Consider the following 19,064-nt stretch of genomic DNA (forward strand, 5'->3'; position numbering starts at 1 on the left):
AGAGGCTGGGGGCTTGACGAGTTCATATGGTGAGTGCTGGGCCATCCAGAGCCACACAACACTGTCACAAAGAGACAAACAAGCATTTTTAGTGTTTCAGATCCTGCTCTGGACTATTATTTTTTTTTTGTCAGCTTGATACAAGTTAGGGTCATTTGGGAAGAGGGGCCCTCAATTGAGAAACTGCCTCCACCAGGCTGGCCTGTAGGACATTTTTTGATTAATGATCGATGTGGGAGGGCCTGGGCCACTGTGAGCTGTGCCACTCCTGGACAGGTGGTCCTGGGTTCTGTAAGAAGTTGGGGGACCAGCCAGCAGGCAGCGCTTGCCTGTGGTTCCTGCCTCTGCTCCTGCCTGAGTACCTGCCCTGACTTCCCTGTGATGGACAGTGACAGGGGTAAGCCAAACAAACCTTTCCTCTCCCATGCTGCTTTTGGTCATGGCTATGCAACCAAAGAACACACACAGCTCACTAGAGCTGGAGAGCCCTGCCCTGCTGCGGAAAAGAGCTGGGTTTCCACAGTGCTCTGTTGAGGTCATCGTTAGCTCAGCGGACACCCACTAATGCCTTTTGAATATTATAGGAAGTACCTGGAAAACCTGGTCAAAGTTTTTCCAATTTTTTTCCCAGCAGAGTAAAGAGACTGGAAAAGTTTATTCCCACATAATAATATGGGGTAAGCATGGGGCTTGTGGCAGTTGATTTTTCAAGATTTATTTTATTTTATTTTAAGAATATGGGTGTTTTACATGCATGTGTATCTGTGCTACTCATGCATGCAGTACCCATGGAGGCCAGAAGAGGGCCCCAGATGTGGATGCTGGGAACAAGGGAACTCATCCTCTGAAGAGCAGCCAGTGTTCTTAACCGCCTAGGCATCTCAGCAGCCCCAGCCTTTGACTGGCTAGAAACGGATTCTCAGGGTTCGGTCCTGGTAGTTGCCTTTTTTCTGTCTCATTCCCCACAACGGGAATTCGGTTAGATCATACCTACACACTCGAGCTCTCTCGTTAGTGATGGGTGTCTCTTCACCTGGAGCTGAGTGGCTCTGATCTAGTGATAAGTAATGAGTTTCACTCTTGAATGGCTCTGGTCTTCTGTTCCAGGAGTTGATTTTTAAGTGTGTACCTCTACAAGTTGTTTATGTGAAGTGTGATTCGTTTACCTACCGGCTTCTTTTGGATTTAAAGGTTAAACTCTGTTTTTGCTGCATGCATTCTTTTAAATCTATTTATGGTCATGATGTGAAGTTTTATTCAGGAATGCACATTAGGGAGAAAATGAGCTGTTTAAAGAGAAACACAAGTGGATAATGATGTTTTCAGGAGACATGACCTTGTTGTGTCGTGTACCCAAGGCTTTGGAAGACATGACCTTATTGTGTTGTGTGGATGCCCAAGGCTTGGGAAACCAATCTTTAGTTGGGACAACTTCATTGAAGTTAAGGAAGAAGCGTTCTTCCTCTAGGGTGTCCTCATGACCTGTAAACCCCACCAACTTTTCTCTGTACTGGGGTTTAAAAATGTGCTTTTTTTCCTTGTCAGTCTTAACAAGTCCCAGGCTTCATTCTTCCGGCTGATTGAAAGACACCCACCTGGGACATAAACCCAAGTTTGTGCTCGCACACCAAAGCCCAAGGCAGCGCGGTGAACGAAGCTTGCCGCAGGCACAGGCGGGAAGGGCTGCACTAACTGTGGTGGATTTAAAACCAGCTGAACTGGCTGAAATGCCATGGCCCCGTTGTTATCCCGAGTCAGCAATTCTAGACACCAGTGATGAAATACTCCTTTCCAGAAAAGCAAAAGCATGTTAGGCCACATCCTAAGTAACTGCTGCAGGGACTGGCGGGTTTTAGGCTTCAGAGGGACATGCTTTACTGCCATCCTTTAGCATGCATCGGGCTCTGCATGGAATAATTTATAGGGAACCCACAGTTACACGGTCAGTCTCCAGCAGCTCAGCTGTCCAAACGTCACAAGTTCAGGATGCTTTAGAGTTGCTGACTGGCTTATGTGTCCTATCCTATGGGGTTACACCTTTTGTGCTTCAACAGTAGATTTGAAACGATGATCAGTTCAGACTCAAGAATCACAGCTCCTCGGAGTGTTCACTTTAAAATGGTTTAAAACCGTTGAACTGATGTTTAGTGAGGACAGATTTTAGTTCACAGTCATATTCAACTGAATTTGAGTAGCAGTTTAAAATTAAAATGTATTTTCAAAACTTCTTTATCATATAACTAAATGATATATCAAGAAAATAATGATTATTCCCGGTAACTCTTCAGCATGATTTTGTTATATATAGGAGGAATATATTCCAAATGATCAGATACATTAATAGAAAAATCAATGCTATGTACCAGAGAAGGAATGAATTTACCTTATCTAAATTACGGCTCGATTTAATAAACACACTATCAAGCATGCTAGGTGTTCTACTAAAATGGAGGATGAAATGGCTGTCTTCCTCACAGGTGAGGGAGGGCTGGCCTGAGGGGAGGGCTGGCCTGAGGGGAGGGCTGGTGTGCTCCGGGAGCTGGCTGCTGAGAGGCTCATGGCACAAAGGACCAGCGTCCGCTCCCAGTCGGCCTGTGATGAAGACTTCAGGAAGAGGGAGAAAATCACTGTGGTCACCTTGCTGCCTCAGCTGGGCAAGCTGTTGTGGGGGGAGAAAGCACAGATGAGCCTTCTGCTCCTTCCTTCCAAGCTCCCGTCCTCTGGAGAGCCGTCTGTCTGTCCAGCCACAGGAAGGACCCCACTGAGAAGCCTTGCACTCCAGGAATTGTGAGCTCTCTGGGGTGGACGCCACATATTTCCCCTGACCTGACAGTTTTTCCTTCTTTGGATTTGTAGCATCAGATTCTTTAATGGGCTTTATTAATAAACATGGTAACAAAGAACATTGCATTGAATCTGACATCTGTTTTCCACCTGTGGGTGGAATTTACTTTTTAATGGTCTGGAAATCTAAATCCCTTGCTAATTAATTAAATTATGGGTACTGTGGAGTTTGCCTCTCCTTCCTCACCCCCTACAGTCCTATTATTCCCAGGCTAAGGGCCATAACTTGATTTAAAAACTTGAGGCCGATAAATACGTATAATTACTATGTGAAATAAAACAGATTCTCCACAAAAACTTCCACCTTTGCTCCCATGCCCCTGCGGCAACTGATGAAGATGATGAGGCCCTCAGAGGGCCGGAGGCCGACCAGGGCAAGCCTGCCAATCAGGTTTCCTTTCCTCACAGCCCGGCACTTATTCTCATGAATAATGAAATGAGTGCGCTTGGCCAGGTCACAAGCTGCGTTTATTTACAAGTTAGGAGTACAGGCATAGGTGACCAAAACCTTGCACCTTTTTTTTTTCTTTCAGATATTTTCTTAGTCAGTTTTAATTCTTATTTCCATTCAAATCTGTCGCTTGTTTTTATTTATTTTTTATTTCGTTTTGCATTCCAACCACAGTTCTCCCTTCCACCCCTCCTCCAGCCCTCCCTAGCCTCCCAACGGGTAAGGCCTCCCAATGGGGAGTCAATGAAGCCTGGCACATTAACTTGAGGCAGGACCAAGCCCCTCCCTCCTGAGTTAAGGCTGAGCATGGCATTCCACCATAGGGAATGGGCTCCAACAAACTAACTTGTTCACCAGGGATAGATCTTGGTCCTACTGCCTTAAGCACCTCCGATAACCCAGGCTTCACAACTGTCTGCCACATATGGAGGGCCTAGCTTGGTCCCATGGAGTCTCTTTAGCTGTCAATCTAGAGTTCATGAGTTCCCATGAGCTTGGTTTAGCTGTCTCTGTAGATTTCTCCATCATGATCTTACTTCCCTTGCTCGTACGTTCCCTTCTTCCTCTCTTTGACTGGATTTCTGGAGCTTGGCCTGGTGCTTGGTTACAGATCTGTGTATCTGGTTCCATCAATTACTGGATGAAGGCTCTATGATTACAGATGAGAACATGATGGAATGGATGGGCGAGTTGAGGGAGGGACAGAGTGGGAGAGCAATGAAATACATACCTTGACAGAGAGGGCCACTGTGGGGTTAGGGAGAAACGGGGTGCTAGGGAAATTCCCAGGAATCTATAAGGATGACCCCAGCTAAGACTCCAAGCAATAGTGGAGAGGGTGCCTGAACTGGCCTTCCCCCAAATTCAGATTGGTGAACCCTTTGCCTTTTAAAATAGACTATTCAAGGAACCTCCAGGCAGAACAATTCATATACGTAAACATTTGGGGGTGGTGATTGCTGGCCACCAGTTTTAGAGTTTTAATTTGATGTGTTTCTTGGGCCACCCAACACAGTCTGACTTGAACAGGTTCAATGCTGTTATTACAGGTAAATGGCGTTAGCTGCTGTAACAGATAACCCCAGAGTTTTGGTGACTTTGCACAGTACAATTTATTTTTCTTTTGTGTCAAAGTCAGAGGTGGGTTGATGAAGGTCAGGTGTTTGGGGACCAAGGCTGTTTTGCCCTGGGTCTTAGAAATTCTCTCCAGTCCACCAGCTAATGTAGAAGATAGGAGGGAACAGAGCTGGTAGAGAGTGATGTTCATCCGCCCTCCCTCCGTCCTCCTCCCTCCCTCCCTCCCTCCCTCCCTCCATTGCTCCTTCTCTCCATCCCTCCCATCTCCCCTCTTCCCCCTCCATCTCTCCCTCCTTTCCTCCCTCCATGTTTCCCTCCTCCTTTCCTCTGTCCCTCCCTACCCCTTCCTCCATCCCTCCATCTCTTCCTCCCTCCCTCTCTTTCTCCTCTTTTTTCCCTCCCTCCCTTTCTCCCTCCCTTCCTTCCCCCATCCCTCCCTTGGCCCACCCCTTGGTTCTGGACCAAATTCACTCTAAACAGGAATTTCAAATCATGGAATTACCAAACACTGTCTTTCTCAACACAGATAAAGACTGTGCACTCTGAGAAGGCCCTGTGATGAAGGGTCAGAGCCGCAGGCCCTCCAGAAACCATGACACCCCATTCACAATGTGACAAGGCCGGGACCACCAGAGCCACAAGGAGAGTCCTTTGGAAGAACCAAGGCTTCAGATATGGCACATCCTAAAAACTCAGTCACTTTCCAACAACAGAGTCCTTCACTGTAAGGGGGAACATCACAGTCCAGGCTGCCTGCAAAGTATACTGCCTTAAAAGAAGATGTAATCTCGCCAGGGTTTCCCTGAGACTCCTGAGTAGATGCGTTGTAGATGCTCTGTGTGTGTCGACTTTAAGCCTTCCTCAGTAAGCTGGCCACCTTTTCTTTTTTCTTCTTGGTTTTTCGAGACAGGATTTCTCTGTGTAGCTTTGTAGACCAGGCTGTCCTGGAACTCACAGAGATGCACCTTCCTGTGCCTCCCGAGTGCTGGGATCAAAGGCGTGTGCCACCAATGCCCGGCACTCCTCATCTCAAACCTGTTGCTCACCATGGGTGTGCAAAGAAGGCATCAGCATCCACTCTTGGTGAGAGATGACGGCCATAGCGGTGTAAGGATTCGCTTTGCCTGTCTCTTCACAGAGCAGTCATTTATCTGTAACAGCAAAGGGGCAACCCCTGCCGCTTTATTGCCCAGGTTTACCTTCTCTAAATGTAGCGCAGCGAGGTAATTCCCAGTGTGCTTGGCTGGGCCAAGGGGGCGACCGGGCTGGAGCACTCTGCCTTCAGGCCACACAGAGTCTTAAAAGATCCTAGTTCAGGCTGAAATCCCCACACACAGAACAGAAGACATGGGGAGCAAGTAGCTAATCCCATGGTGTGTTTGAAGGAGAGGTGTTGGTGGATGGTGGGTCTCTTCCTGCGAGTCTTAGACGTGACTAAGATGCAAGGAAGGGAAGCAGAGAGGACAGAAGCATCTAGATGTTGACTCTAGCCCGGACATTGCAAGCCTCTTTTCTCATGGGAAGAGAAAGAGGATGTGGAGGAGGGAGGGGCCGGGTGCCATTCCCTCTCCTTAGAAAGCCTGTCTACCACTTACTGAAACTAGCACTAGTTACCTAGAAGCCCTGAGTAGCCGTGTGGGGTGTCTACGGAAGACAACTTCTCCAAGGGTTGAACACTGCATGGAAAAAATTAAAACAATTTTAAGAGAAGTAAATACTCAGCTCTTCCCGGGAGCTCTGGTGTCTGGGCTGACCCACGGGCTTTCTAAGAAGGGTCAGGTGTGAACCACCTCTTGAAGGCCACAGTAGTTCTGGAGTCATGGGGAAAGGACAGAAGCTGGCCCTTGGGTTCCGGGGTCAGCAGACATGGGTTTGTACCCTAGACTGTATGTAGCAAGTTTTCTCAAATGTAGTCCGACTTTCCTGTGTGGGGCCACCAGCTCCCCGGTAGTGACGTGGAGATTTAATACTGATTGCGAAATCTTGGCCTTTACCATGGGCTCTTATAACTTAATTAACCTTCTTTTATTAATGTGCATTTTGCCCTGTGGCTCGGTTACCTCTCCTCTACTGTGGTCCCCACTTGCTCTGTGTCTCATCGGTGTAATCTTTGCACCTGGATTCCTTCCCTTCTTCCTCTCTCTCCCCAGAATCCCTGCCTATCCTCTCCTGCCTAGCTACTGGCTGCTCAGCTCTTTAAGCCAGCCGGAAGGTGCCTTGGCAAAGACACATCTTCACACTGTAGGAAAAGATTGTCCCACAGCACTAGACCCGCGTCCTATGAAGTTGACGGGGCTCCTCGGTCCCTCTGAGCTCAGTACCCTTCTGTAAAACTTGGTAGCACATTTGCCCTCTGCTTATGATGGGGTCGCCTCCCAGGAAGCCTACTGCAAAATCAAGACGTCTTGAACTCCGGCTTATAGGCCGAGGGCCATCCACAATCATCTCACACGGGAGGCCGTTATGGGGATTGAATGAGATGCTCTGTGGAAGGGACCCTCCACTCTGAGCCTTCAGTGTGTCTTGGCTGCTCACTATGACAAGCGGTGGGGAACCCGAGAGGAGCAGCAATGGCGGCAGGCGGATATGTGAGGCTGATGGCTGGGTAGGGAGAGTTCACCTTGTGAGATTGTGGGCGGCTAGGGTGGACCGGGTCGCAGACCTGGGTACTAGGGAGACTTGGAGGGGTTTCCTGTAGTGTCACTTGCAGGTAGGCAGGAATAGCATAGTAAAAGGGTTCAACTAGACCGCTCCTGCCAGAACGAGGTACCTTTTATCCCCCTCTAAATCTCTCCTGTCCCATCAGTAGCACAGAAGAGGAGGCTGCGTTTAATTCAGATAACCAGCGATGCCGTGGAGACTTGCAGAAGGCCCAGTGAAGGGTCTGCCTTGGTACAGTTGCCTGCAGAGCTGTGTTATCACTCAGTTACTAAGATTGCATCTGTAAACAGGGTGTGTAAGGGACCAAGATGAAAAGTGACATTGTGGAGTCTCATTGAGAAGCCTAGGTCTCAAAAAAACGTATGATTTACATTATAAAAAAACGTTGACCTAAGGAAAGCAGATAAAAGACATTTGGCCTCTAATTTGTATTTCCAACCCGATTACGAAATGACTATTTGCTGGGCTCTTTAATCTCTTCCTGTATTGTCAGCACCCACGTGCTGGACGGCTCTAACACACATGCAAGCTGGCTCCACTCATGGACCCACACAGATGTGGTTCTTGATGTCCACTTTGCACAAAGTCAGCTACCCTCGGTCCCCCATAGCCTTTCTCTTCTATTGATTTAATCTGAACCTCATACCCCCCCAGCTCATAGTGTCTATCTTGCCTTTTAATGGATATTTTTAGTTTGTTCTTAGGAATAAAAGAGATATGGGATGCAGCTCATTGGAATGCTAATCACAACAATAATGAAAGTAAGATCAAAGCTCACAGCTTGATTTAAACACTCCCAAAGATTCATTCTAGCTGTGGACAGCGGTAAACTTGGGCAGCACCATATTGCCCCAAGGCCCTGTTTCCTGATGCTTGGGTTTAGTATTTGACTTCCCTGCTTTTCAGGACATTCTGGTTCTGTGCAGTCCACGACTGGCTGTCTCTAGAAACCTGTAGCTGAACTTGAGTCAGAGCTCTTTCCCTGCTGTCCTGAGTACCATCCCTTGTCTATGCTAGAGATGCTTGTAAGTGAGAAGGATCACAAGCCTTCTCCTGATTCTAAATACTCATCAGTGGCTTAACAGACACACAAGGATGGCACAGACTGTTTTGTAATGAGCAGTTTGGAGGTTTGCCCCTGCTTTTCACTTTTTGTGTTAGTGTGTGTGTGTGTGTGTGTGTGTGTGTGTGTATTTGTACAGATGTACACATAACCACAGCATGTGTGTGGAAGGAAGTGAAGAGGGTAACTCCTTGTGACCAGTTCTCTCCATGCCTTGCGGGAGGGCGAACTTGGGTAATCAGGCAAGCATCTCTCAGTGATGAACCCTGTCGTGGTCCTCCGGTTGCTTAGAGGCAAGTGTTACTTTGTGTGGTGATTAGGTCCAGATTGCACTGTGGTTCTCTGAGCACACATGCAGGCATTGGAGGGCTCGGTATGGCTCCAGAAGCCCCGTCAGAGAAAATTTATGCTCAGGAACAGCCATGTGCTCGGAGAGGAAGGACCACATACATGGCTGAAGAACAGCACAGAACACAAGAGTTGAAAAGGAGAAAAAGGGGTAGGAAGAAGAGAAGAAAGAAATTGGAGTCACAGGAAGAGGAAGGATGCAGCAGTATCCTTAGATACTGAAGCTTCAGGCTGTATCCTTAAAGAGTCTGGTCCCTTGCCTGGATGGGTGCAGGGCTCTGTGTCTTGCATTATCCAAGACATGTTAAATTACAACACGTTTCCTCTTGTTAAGCCATGGGTTTTTTTGACTCAGAATTAGGAAAATGGCCACCAGCAGGAAAGCCATAAAAATAAACACCTTCCATGTTACACGGACCTCGCAGACTATTTAGCAATCAACTTCTGGTCCTGGGGAGAGTACTGAATGTAGCCTATTATTGAGAGCAAGTGAGTTACACGCATTACAATAGACAGTATTATCTCTGCTGATTGCTTCTTTGAATTAATTATGGCCAGCAGGGACTTCTTGGAACTAACTGCAGCTAGACTCACATTCAGTTTTTCCTGGTGACTGTGCGAGTCCTTTTAGTCGGCACTTGTAAAATGTTTTGGCCATGTGAGAAGTCAGGTTCCTTTTAGATTGCAGAATTACTAGCATTTGGATGTAAGTGCTTTTGATTTTAATTTTAACCTGCCGTGTGTCATGTAAGGAGTGTAGCACCTTAAAAGAAAATACAGAATGAGTAAGTGGCCAATGCACACAAAATGATATATAAGAAGAAATGCATACAGAATAGAAAGCATGAATATTAACAGAAATAGATTCAAGAATAATAACCACTAACGTAAGGGTTTTTTTTTTAATCTGTGATGTTGCCATTTGATGTGTTTGTGTGTATGTATTTCCTTAATGACTAGAAAGATTATGACAACATCCTATGTACTACTGTTTTGTTAGCTATTTTTCACATGATTCTTATAAATGTATCTTTATATCATTAAATTTGTTTTCCACAGCATTTAAAAATGCTATGTGTCCGTGTGTTTTTGCCTGTGTGCATGCATGTGTACCTCTTCCCTGCAGGTGCAGCTTTGGGAATGCTCGATGCTAGGGGAGTAGGTGCAGCCACCAGCCATAGTTCTGTCTTCTAGTTGGCATCGTAGAATCTTCTCTGATGACAATTATGCTAGACACTTGTCTGCAACATAAGATGGCTGGTTCAGGTCCCATATCCCTCATTGCTCTTATGAGGAGTGGTCACTGGGGTGAAGTCTTCACTAGGTGAACCCGTACGGATTCATGGGACTTCCCGATGCACTGAATTTGTGCCTTGACCCTGAAATGCCCACTATTTCCAGTCATCTCTCCCAGTTCTCTCTCATTCCACCCCCACGCCTAATCCTTCCTGTTCCCATCCACATCTGCCCCAAATTCACCCATGATATCCTTTCTGCTTCCCCTTCACAGGGAAATCCATTCATCTCCCCTTGAACCCTCCTTGATACTTAGCCTCTTGGGGGTTTGTGGATTATCGAATGGTTATTCTTTACTTTACTGTTAATACCTATTTGTAAGTGAGTATATACCATGTTTCTCTTTCTGGGTCTGGGTTACCTCACTCGGGATGATCTTTTTTTTTTTTCTAGTTCCATACATTGTGTAAATGTATGAGATTTCCTTTATCCATTCTTCAACTGAGGGACATCTAGCTTGTTTCCAGGTTCTGGCTATTACAAATAAAGCTGCTGCGAACATAGCTGAGCAAGTGTCCTTGTGGTATGATTGAGGATCCTTTGGGTATATGCCCAGGAGTGATATAGGTGGGTCTTGAGGCAGATTGATTCTCAGTTTTCTGAGAAACTTGCCATACTGATTTCCAAAATGGCTGAAAAAGTTTGCACTCCCACCAGTAATGGAAGAGTGTTCCCCTTGCTTCATATCCTCTCCAGCATGAGTTGTCACTTGTGTTTGATTTGCATTTCCCTGATGTCTAACAATGGTGACCATTTAAGTGCTTCTCTGCTATTTGATATTCCTATGTTGAGAATTCCCTGTTTAAATCTGTATCCCATTTTTTAAATTGAATTATTTTATTTCTGATGTCTAGTTTCTCGAGTTCTTTATATTTTTAGATATTAGCACTCTGTTAGATGTGGGGTTGATGGGAATATTTCCCATTCTGTGGGCTGCTATTTTGTCCTGTGGGTTTCCTTTGCCTTATAAAAGCTTTTTGGTTTCATGATGTCTCACTTACTAGCGCCTGTGCGTTGGTGTTCTGTTCAACACTGTTCTCCACTTTCCCCTCTATCAGGGTCATCATGTCTGGTTTTATGTTGAGGTCTTTGATTCACTTGGATGTAACATGAGTTCTAATTGGTCTTAATAATAAAAACCCGTGGCCAGATGTTGGGTCAAATGCTGAAAGATCAAAGAGAGAAAAGAGCAAGCCACAGCCAACTCTTACCTTGCGAGCTCCTCAGCTGAAAGAACCTAAGTTCCTGTCTCCTCTTGCCTTATATTCCTCTCTCCACCCAGCCATATCACTTCCTGTCTGTCTGTACAGACCTCCAGACCTCTATGGTTAACTAGTGTGTAGAGTGCAGCCTTCCTGCCAGCCTGGTTCCAGAGCCGCATCAGTCCCAAATGAACACACAGGAGGCTATATTAATTATGAAGCTGTTGGCCATTTGCTTGTTTTCTTACTGGCTATCTCTGACTTAAGCATTTACCCCATAATTGTAAATCTAAGTATTTTCTCTTACCGGAGAAAGGGGTCCGGACCTCTTATTCCTATGGTGGCTACATCATGACTCCCTATGTTTCTCTTTCCCAGAATCTTCCTTGACTCCTAGTCCCACCTATCTTGCTTCCCTATTTCACCAACAGTGCTTTATTGACATATACACAGGACTTCCCCATCACTAGTGGCTACATCTGCCTTCTGATATTCAGACAAGCTCTCAGTTAGAGTATAAACAAGGCATCACCACATTTCCCCTTTTTGTCTAAAGATAAAAAGGTTATAACTAATATAAGAAAAATTATGTACAGTAAGTACAATCACTAGATACAATATATACAAGCAATAAATATATCAACAGTGTCTAGCTTAGTAATTGACAAATTCAGAGAAAATACTCCATATCTATCCTATCTTGTTGAGTCCAAAAGTTTGTACCTAATTCACTTTCTATCCTAACTTGCATTACCAAAAGTATCCTTTAATGTCTCTCAGCCTTATACACTTTATATTTCTTTAGTGAGTGTCTCTTCTGAATCTGGCAACAAAGAAAAGATAACTATAACTATCTAGTCTTCAACTCCATCAGAGACCTGAGTAGGAAATAATATTACCTGAGTAAGCAGGAAGTACAAGCAAGTGACTTCCAAAAAAATGTGAGAAATGACAAAAAAGGCAGGCTGCCTGAACAGTCATCCACATTCCTCTGGAACATTGGGGCGTCCATCTTCAGCCTACAAGCCTAGCATATCTGACAGACTTTTCCATGAAGCAGGATGCTCTGAAGGACTATCCTACCTTGTTTTGGCAAAGTTCAGCAGTCTTTCTTTTGTGTCCTGCTTGTCCAATCTGGACAGCACACTGTTAGCAGTTGAAGCAAGAGCACTTTCTTGCCCAGCAGCTTACCTTTGCCACAAAGAAAGTAAACTCCATGTGGAGTTTCTTCGATGCCCATCATCCTCTCTGGAGTAGATTGGTGCTGCCAGGAGCAGACATGTCTCATTGTAACAATGAAGGAAAAGGACCTATTACATCTTAAATGACATATTCTGCAGATTTCTAAAGTGTTTGAAGACAACCTGTCTCTCTAAAATATATCTCTGTTTGACCTTGAAGACATACCTAATATGACTACAAGTTCAATTGTAATAGGTGACTAATTACTAACCTGCATTTTCCTATTATCCTAAATAGTTGGTAATAATAACTTTCAAGGGCTAAAAATTTGTGTTACATTGTTAAATGATTTTAACAAGATTAGAACTGTATATACAGTATATTCTAACAAAAATAATCTCAACTTTGTATCAATATACAAAAATTTCAAGCCAATGTAAAATATTTAAAACTAGTAGTTGTTTTTCTGGTTTAAAAGTAGATTCAATAATCTACCCTTCTATCCTATTTCTATATCCCCCTTTTTTTCTTTTCAAAACAAGAACTCTAAAACTAGTCTCCTTTGTTCAACTTTTTTCCTGACCATTACGATAACAAATTGTAACCAACCATAACCATTGAATGACCAAAAACCACCCACCCTACCTCTTAGGAATGTGGATGTTGTATTCTTAAATTTACTTCCTGCTGTCTTGGGCCAACAGCATCTTTAGGGAGTGTACGCATAAGTTTTCTAGCCTGTCTGGTCCTGGAGCCCTTGAGCCCCAAATAAACACACAGACACTATATTAATTATAAAACTGTTGACTGATGGCTTGGGCATCTTATTGACTAGTTCTGTCTTAATTATTAACCCATAGCTACTAATCTAAGTATTTCCATATGGTCTTGGCTTACTGGAGAATGCCAGACCTGCAACTCCTTTGCCTGCTTCATCGCACCTGTTCTGGCCAGCTCTCCTGTCTACCTTTCCCAGACTTCTTCTCCTCTTCTCCTAGTCCCACCTATCTTCCTGCCTCATTGGTCATTGGCCCAACAGTGTTTTATTCGTCAACCAATAAGAGAAACATATACAGAAGGACATCCGCCATCAAGGAGGTCCTGAAAAGAAATTTTTGGGTTAGTTGTCAAGTCATGGGAGAGGTAGCTGTATCATTTGCTGTTCAGTGTCTGTTCAATTGGAAGGTGCAGGGCTAATATCAAGTCCTGGGCCATCCCAGTTAGCTACTTCAAAACTGTTCTGAGCAGTTTGTAGTCCAAAGTTGATCTTTAGGTGGTGTTTCTCAGCTTAGTGGTGTAATCATAGTCCTGGTGGAATCTTAATTGTGGGGCCCCATCATCCTTTTGGAGACTTCAAAGGTCACTGTTAGGGGTGGTCATGGTTCACTGCAGAAAACTTAAACATTTTAAGTGTTACATGCAGCAGATTTCAAAGAGGTTAAAGGATCAATATTTATTATGTACATTCAGAGTATGAAAGCTTAATTCATAGTTATCTGATAGAGATTCAAATACAAAATCATGTACAGGAAGCTAGATGAAACCTTTTTCTAGAATTAGTTAGTACACTATATGACCATTAATATCGTGACAAAACTTTAAAAAAATATATATATATATGTTAATCTTATCTATACCTCAAGAAAAGCTCCAAAGACTCAAAATATGACCAAAAGATTATGAGATTAGTGGCAATTAAACAGTCCTTTACTATTTGTTTTTCTTCTGTCCCATATAAGGTGACTTTTCTGACATGAGTCAGAGATTTTGCATTTTACTTTAACTAGCATTCTTGGGTTTAGAGAAAAAGAGAGTCACACTCCAACTCAAAAGCCAGTTTTAATTTTTAATTAGATTGGGGCTACAAAAAACCATTTGCATTATATGTCTGAAGCAGAAACAAACTGTTGGGAGGATTTATGAAATTGTATCCTGTTGGAGATGGGATATACTAATAGGCCAAATAACTCTTGTTCTTGGTATAGTTTTTCTGTATGATTTGACCTTTTTCTTCACATATCTTATTTGTCTGGTGGTCTTCAGAGTCCTTAGATGCATGCCTTTATTCTCCTGAAAAGCAAAAGCAAAACCCTTCCACAACCCTAATTTTGGGGCGGTTCCTTTATGGAAAGTTACATCTGATCAAATGAAAAGCATTTGTTAGTTTTAAAGTTAGTTTAGATTGAATAGCCATGCTGCTCGATTAACTATCAGTTCTTCTAATTAAGGTATGTCTCTTGTTTAAATCTAATTTTTATCAATTTTGATGGTATCCATAGCTTTTCTTCTCCTGTGGAAACAAAGCAAAACTTCTTCCCCAGTGTAACACTGATAACAGAGTTTCTGTCCTTCCTTATCCCAAATAAACACACTGAGGCTTATAATAATTATAAACTGTCTGTCCAATGGCTCAGGCTTATTACTGGCTAACTCTCTTTTAATTATTAACCCATTTTTATTTAACCTGTTTCTATTAAACTATCTATTGCCACGAGGCTGGGGCTAACCTGTAATATATGTGACTCCTGCAGCTACATGGTATTTCCCTGATGGCTCCTCCCTGCCTTCCTCTTCCCAGAATTCTCCTAGTCTGGTAGCCCTGACTATACTGCCTGTCTGGCTACTAGAAAATCAGTGTTTTATTCATCAACCAAAAGAGAAACTTATAATCATAGCATACAGGAGGACATCCCCCATCATAATACATGTTCTGGTTTCTATCCTGAGGTCAACACATCTTTAAAGTATATATCTTTAAAGTATACAGACTGGTTTAATTCAGTATTTTTTTTTTCTTATCCAACATCTCTGCATAGCTGTTGTTCCTTTCTCATTAGAAAATTCAAATTTAATAAAGCATTATGCAATTGATTTCTGGGGGGGTCTTTATTACCCCTTTCTGTTTATTTAGCATATCCTTTAGAGTTCAATTTGATCTTTCTTTAACCACCTGCCCTGTAGGGTTGTGTGGTATATCTGTACACTTGGAACTGAGTTTTGTGCAGAATGACAGATATGTGATGGGGTAAGTCCTTCTGTGTATATGTTGTCTTATTGGTTAATGAATAAAGCACTGTTGGCCAATAGGGAAGCAAGATAGGTGGGACTAGGAGTCGAGGAAGAGTCTGGGAAATGTATTCAAGAGTGGAGAGTAACCATGTGATTCTGGGAAGAGAGGACACATGAGGCTGGCATCCTCGTTAAGATATATATGTAGTTATGGGTTAATACTTAAGACAGAACTAGCCAATGAGAATTCTCAGACATTGTCCAGCAGCATTGTAACTAATAGTCTCTGTGTGTTATTTGGGGTTGATGGGACTAGGCTGTTGGGAAGAATGCTCGTTACAGATATTGATCAATTTGCATTCTTCTGCATACATACATCCAATTAGACCAACACCATTTGTTGAAGATGCCTTGTTTTTTCCATTTTGTATTTCTGACTCATTTGTCAAAAATCAGGTGTCAGTAGGTACGTGGATTTATGTATGGGTCTTTAATTTGATGCCATTGATCAACCGGTGTCTTTTTATGCCAGTTCTATATAGTTTTTATTACCGCAGCTCTTTAGTATAACTTGAAATCAGGGATGGTTGATACCTTCTGGGGGTTCTTTGTCCATTTTTTGTTTTTGTTGTTGTTGTGTTTGTTTGTACAGTATTCTTTTAGATACCCTGGGATTTTTTAAATGAAGTTGAGTGCTGTTCTTTCTAGAAGAAACAAAGATAAAAGGGTACTATGAAAAACAACATAGAGAGATTTAGACTTTGATACCACACAGTGAGTTACTGTTTGTTTGATGGTCCTCAGGGTAGCTATTCATTCTTCTACAGGAATCCATATGTCCAGTATTCTTTGCTGAGTTTACCTGTGAAGACAAAAAACAAAACACTTCTCTTTCCTTTTAGGAGGTCACTTTACCCATGGTATAATATGAATTTGTAGATGAGCTGTTATCTTCCTCCTCCTGAGATGTCTTCTGTTCTGATCGAATCTTAATTAATTTTAATGGAACCCAAAGTTTTTCTTCTCCTGTGGAAACAAAAGCATAACCCCTTCCCCAACGTAACACATATCCTGGTTTCCAGACTGAGGTCATAACATCCTTAAAATACAGTGGTTGGTTCACTTCAGAATTCTTCTCTGTAGTCCAGTGTCTAAAATGCCATTAATCACCGTATTATTTACTTTAACTGGTAACTTGGGTCTATGATATTGTATAGAAGTTTGCCAAAACATATGTTTTGTATTTCCTCCTGATATAATTGATTCATCCTCTGGAGCTAATGTATTATCCAGTGCTGTATTATTTACAATGAGCAGTGGATCTTCTAATTGTCCTGGGAGAGGCTGTCCTCCACTGCAGCACTGGGAATGACCGAATAATCTTTCTTTCTGAGGCCTGCTTGAGGCCTTGATTCCCGTTTCCCGGCTGTAAAGATCTACCTTGTCTATCTGTAGTTGACCAGCATTTGTTGGTCCAATATTTTCCCTTTCCACACCTCCTGCAGATACCAGGAGGCTGAGGCCTTCTGTTTGATGCATTCCTGGTAAAAGCATTATTTCTAGGAATGCGTTGTCTACAGTTCCTACTCAGATGTCCTATTTTACGACAGTTAAAGCACGTGGCATCTTTATGTCTGTTAAAATTCTTGGAGATTGCCTTCCCTACCCAGGCCTCTATATCATCACAGGTAGGGTATTTGGCATCCTGGTGCCTCCTCAAGCCTGTAGAAATAGCTTAGCCTACCCAAGCACCCGTATCCTGCCTTTTACATTCCAGGTTCGTTGTGTATAGGACCCATTCCTCCAATGGCGCTGATCTTATTTTTAATGGCCAAATTACCTGCCTGCATTGTGGATTTGCGTTCTCATATGCTAAAAATTCTATAAGGAGTCGCCTAGATTCTGGATTTGCTACTTGTACTTCTATTGCTCTGGATAATCTCTCTAAAAATTCAGTGAATCTTTCCCTTGGGCCCTGTAATACCTTGGTATAGGGTTGCATTATCTCTGTTTCACAAACCTTATCCAAGGCATTTAAAGCAGCTGTACGGCATGACGACAACATGTACTCATCATATGCAGACTGAACTTGCGTGTCAGTGTAAGGACCCTCCCCAAGAATCTTGTCTTGGGGTACTTCATGACCGTTCTGTAATTCCTGAATCTCTAAAGCTTTCACCTCTTGCTTCCATAAAGCTCTCCATTGAATTTGACAAGAATTTTTGAGCACTGCTGAGGCTAATTGGGCCCAGTCTTTTGGGGTTACTTTATTTACAGTAGCCCATGAGGTTAGGAGCTCTGTGACATAGGGAGAATGAAGACCATTGGACGTCTTCTAAAACCTGCAGTCGATTCATCATTGTTTCTCTGAACTCTTGAAGTTCTTGGGACAAATAATTTTCTAAGGATGTCATGGAATCTTTCTTTTTTTTTTGCATTCATCATTTACACATGATTCCAAATATTTAATATTCTCATCCTTAGAAAGTATCTCAATGGCATGTAAACTGCCTTCCAGAAATGACGTTCTATCAGCTAGTTTGTCATTGCTCTCAGACATGGAACAATTCTTTTCTGTTAGCATTTCAATCTTATGTTCCAGTCTTTGTAGTTTGCTAGTGAAATCATCGAACATGGAACAGTTTTATTGGTTAAATGTTTCAATATTATGTTCCACTTTTTCTATTCTATCTGTTGAACACATTTTTCCTGAAAGTAATTCAATTTTGTGTTCTGTCTCTTTAAACCTGTTTGTCAGACCTACATTATCATTTTTAATATCCTGAATATTTTCTACCAAACCTTCCTTACTATCCTGCAAGGAATTTTGCATTTCCTGAATTCTTTGTATTAGGATTTCATAACTATCCTGTGATGACCATATGACCTGTATAAGTTTTGCCCTATTTTTGAACCATTTCTTTAGCAAAATTATATTGATTATGAAACTAATAATCACCATCGTGGGTAGGAAGTACCTTTCAGGTAGGTCCTCAACCCTTTCTAAAATCCCATTCATACAAAAAACAAGAAAATTCTTAACATTCTGCATCGTAATGTTAGCTGACATTGTATAAAACAGTTAAGTTTGTTACCAGTGGAGTTTTATTCAGGCCGAAGTAAGCAGGCCGCCAGTAAAAGAGCACGTGACCGCGAGAGAAATCTCAGAATACCACCTAACCTTACCGGCAGGTAAAAGGTGCTGGTTCCCAGGGGCAGGAATCATGCCTTGCCGAGCAAAGTGGTGGGGAACTTAGCGAAAGGAGAGTCCACGTGTGCCTGGTCAGGCCGAGGAGCAGCCGCTTTTCTGGGTGCCTGGATCTGGATCCTGAAACTCCTGACACCAAAATAATGCTGTAACTATAAACGACACACTTACTGAAAGTAAAACTAAGTATTTATTGTAGAATTTACTCACAAGATACCAAACAAGTAACCCAGATGAGCCGAGTAGTTTTTTGCCACCGAACTGGAAGCGGAAAGCCAGAAAAAGAGACCAAGACTTCCGTTGTTCAGTCTTTTATACCTTCCTCCGTAATGCCCCTAGCCATGCCCAAAAGTGGGCCTGGCTAGTGATGTAGTTTACCGCCTACATCTGTATACGTCTTTATGTCTGTCCGTATATGTCTTTAGTCATACCTAAAGTGGGTGTGGTTAGCGGTGTGGTAAACTGCTCTTTTATTACCTCATCTGTGTGCGCCTCTAGTAAGTCACATGGTTAATGGTGGCATTGTTTTCCTCCTACATATTCTGTTGGTGATATTTGCCTCTGTAGTTTCTGTTCACTTACCTAGATTTTCCATTTCCAGAATTCCCTCAGTTTTGGTTTTCTTTATTGATTCTGTTTCCATTTTCAGATCTTGATCAATTTTACTCACTTCCTTCAATCGTTGGTTTTTTCTTGGCTTTCTTTAAGGGATTTGTTCATTTC

The 19,064-nt window shown here is 42.9% G+C and overlaps 1 long non-coding RNA gene across 1 annotated transcript; it reads right to left on the reverse strand.

Annotated features, from left to right (window-relative positions):
• Positions 1–13,950: 13,950 nt before the first annotated feature.
• Positions 13,951–18,553, reverse strand: LOC121143684. Its single transcript, XR_005881001.1, has 3 exons — positions 18,320–18,553; positions 15,728–15,837; positions 13,951–14,194 (listed from the first exon to the last, which is right to left on the reverse strand). It is a non-coding gene; the product is annotated as an uncharacterized LOC121143684 (long non-coding RNA).
• Between the last annotated feature and the right edge of the window lie 511 nt (positions 18,554–19,064).

The sequence above is a fragment of the Mesocricetus auratus genome, unplaced genomic scaffold, assembly GCF_017639785.1.
Source record: "Mesocricetus auratus isolate SY011 unplaced genomic scaffold, BCM_Maur_2.0 Super-Scaffold_100013, whole genome shotgun sequence".
Lineage (NCBI taxonomy): Eukaryota > Metazoa > Chordata > Mammalia > Rodentia > Cricetidae > Mesocricetus > Mesocricetus auratus.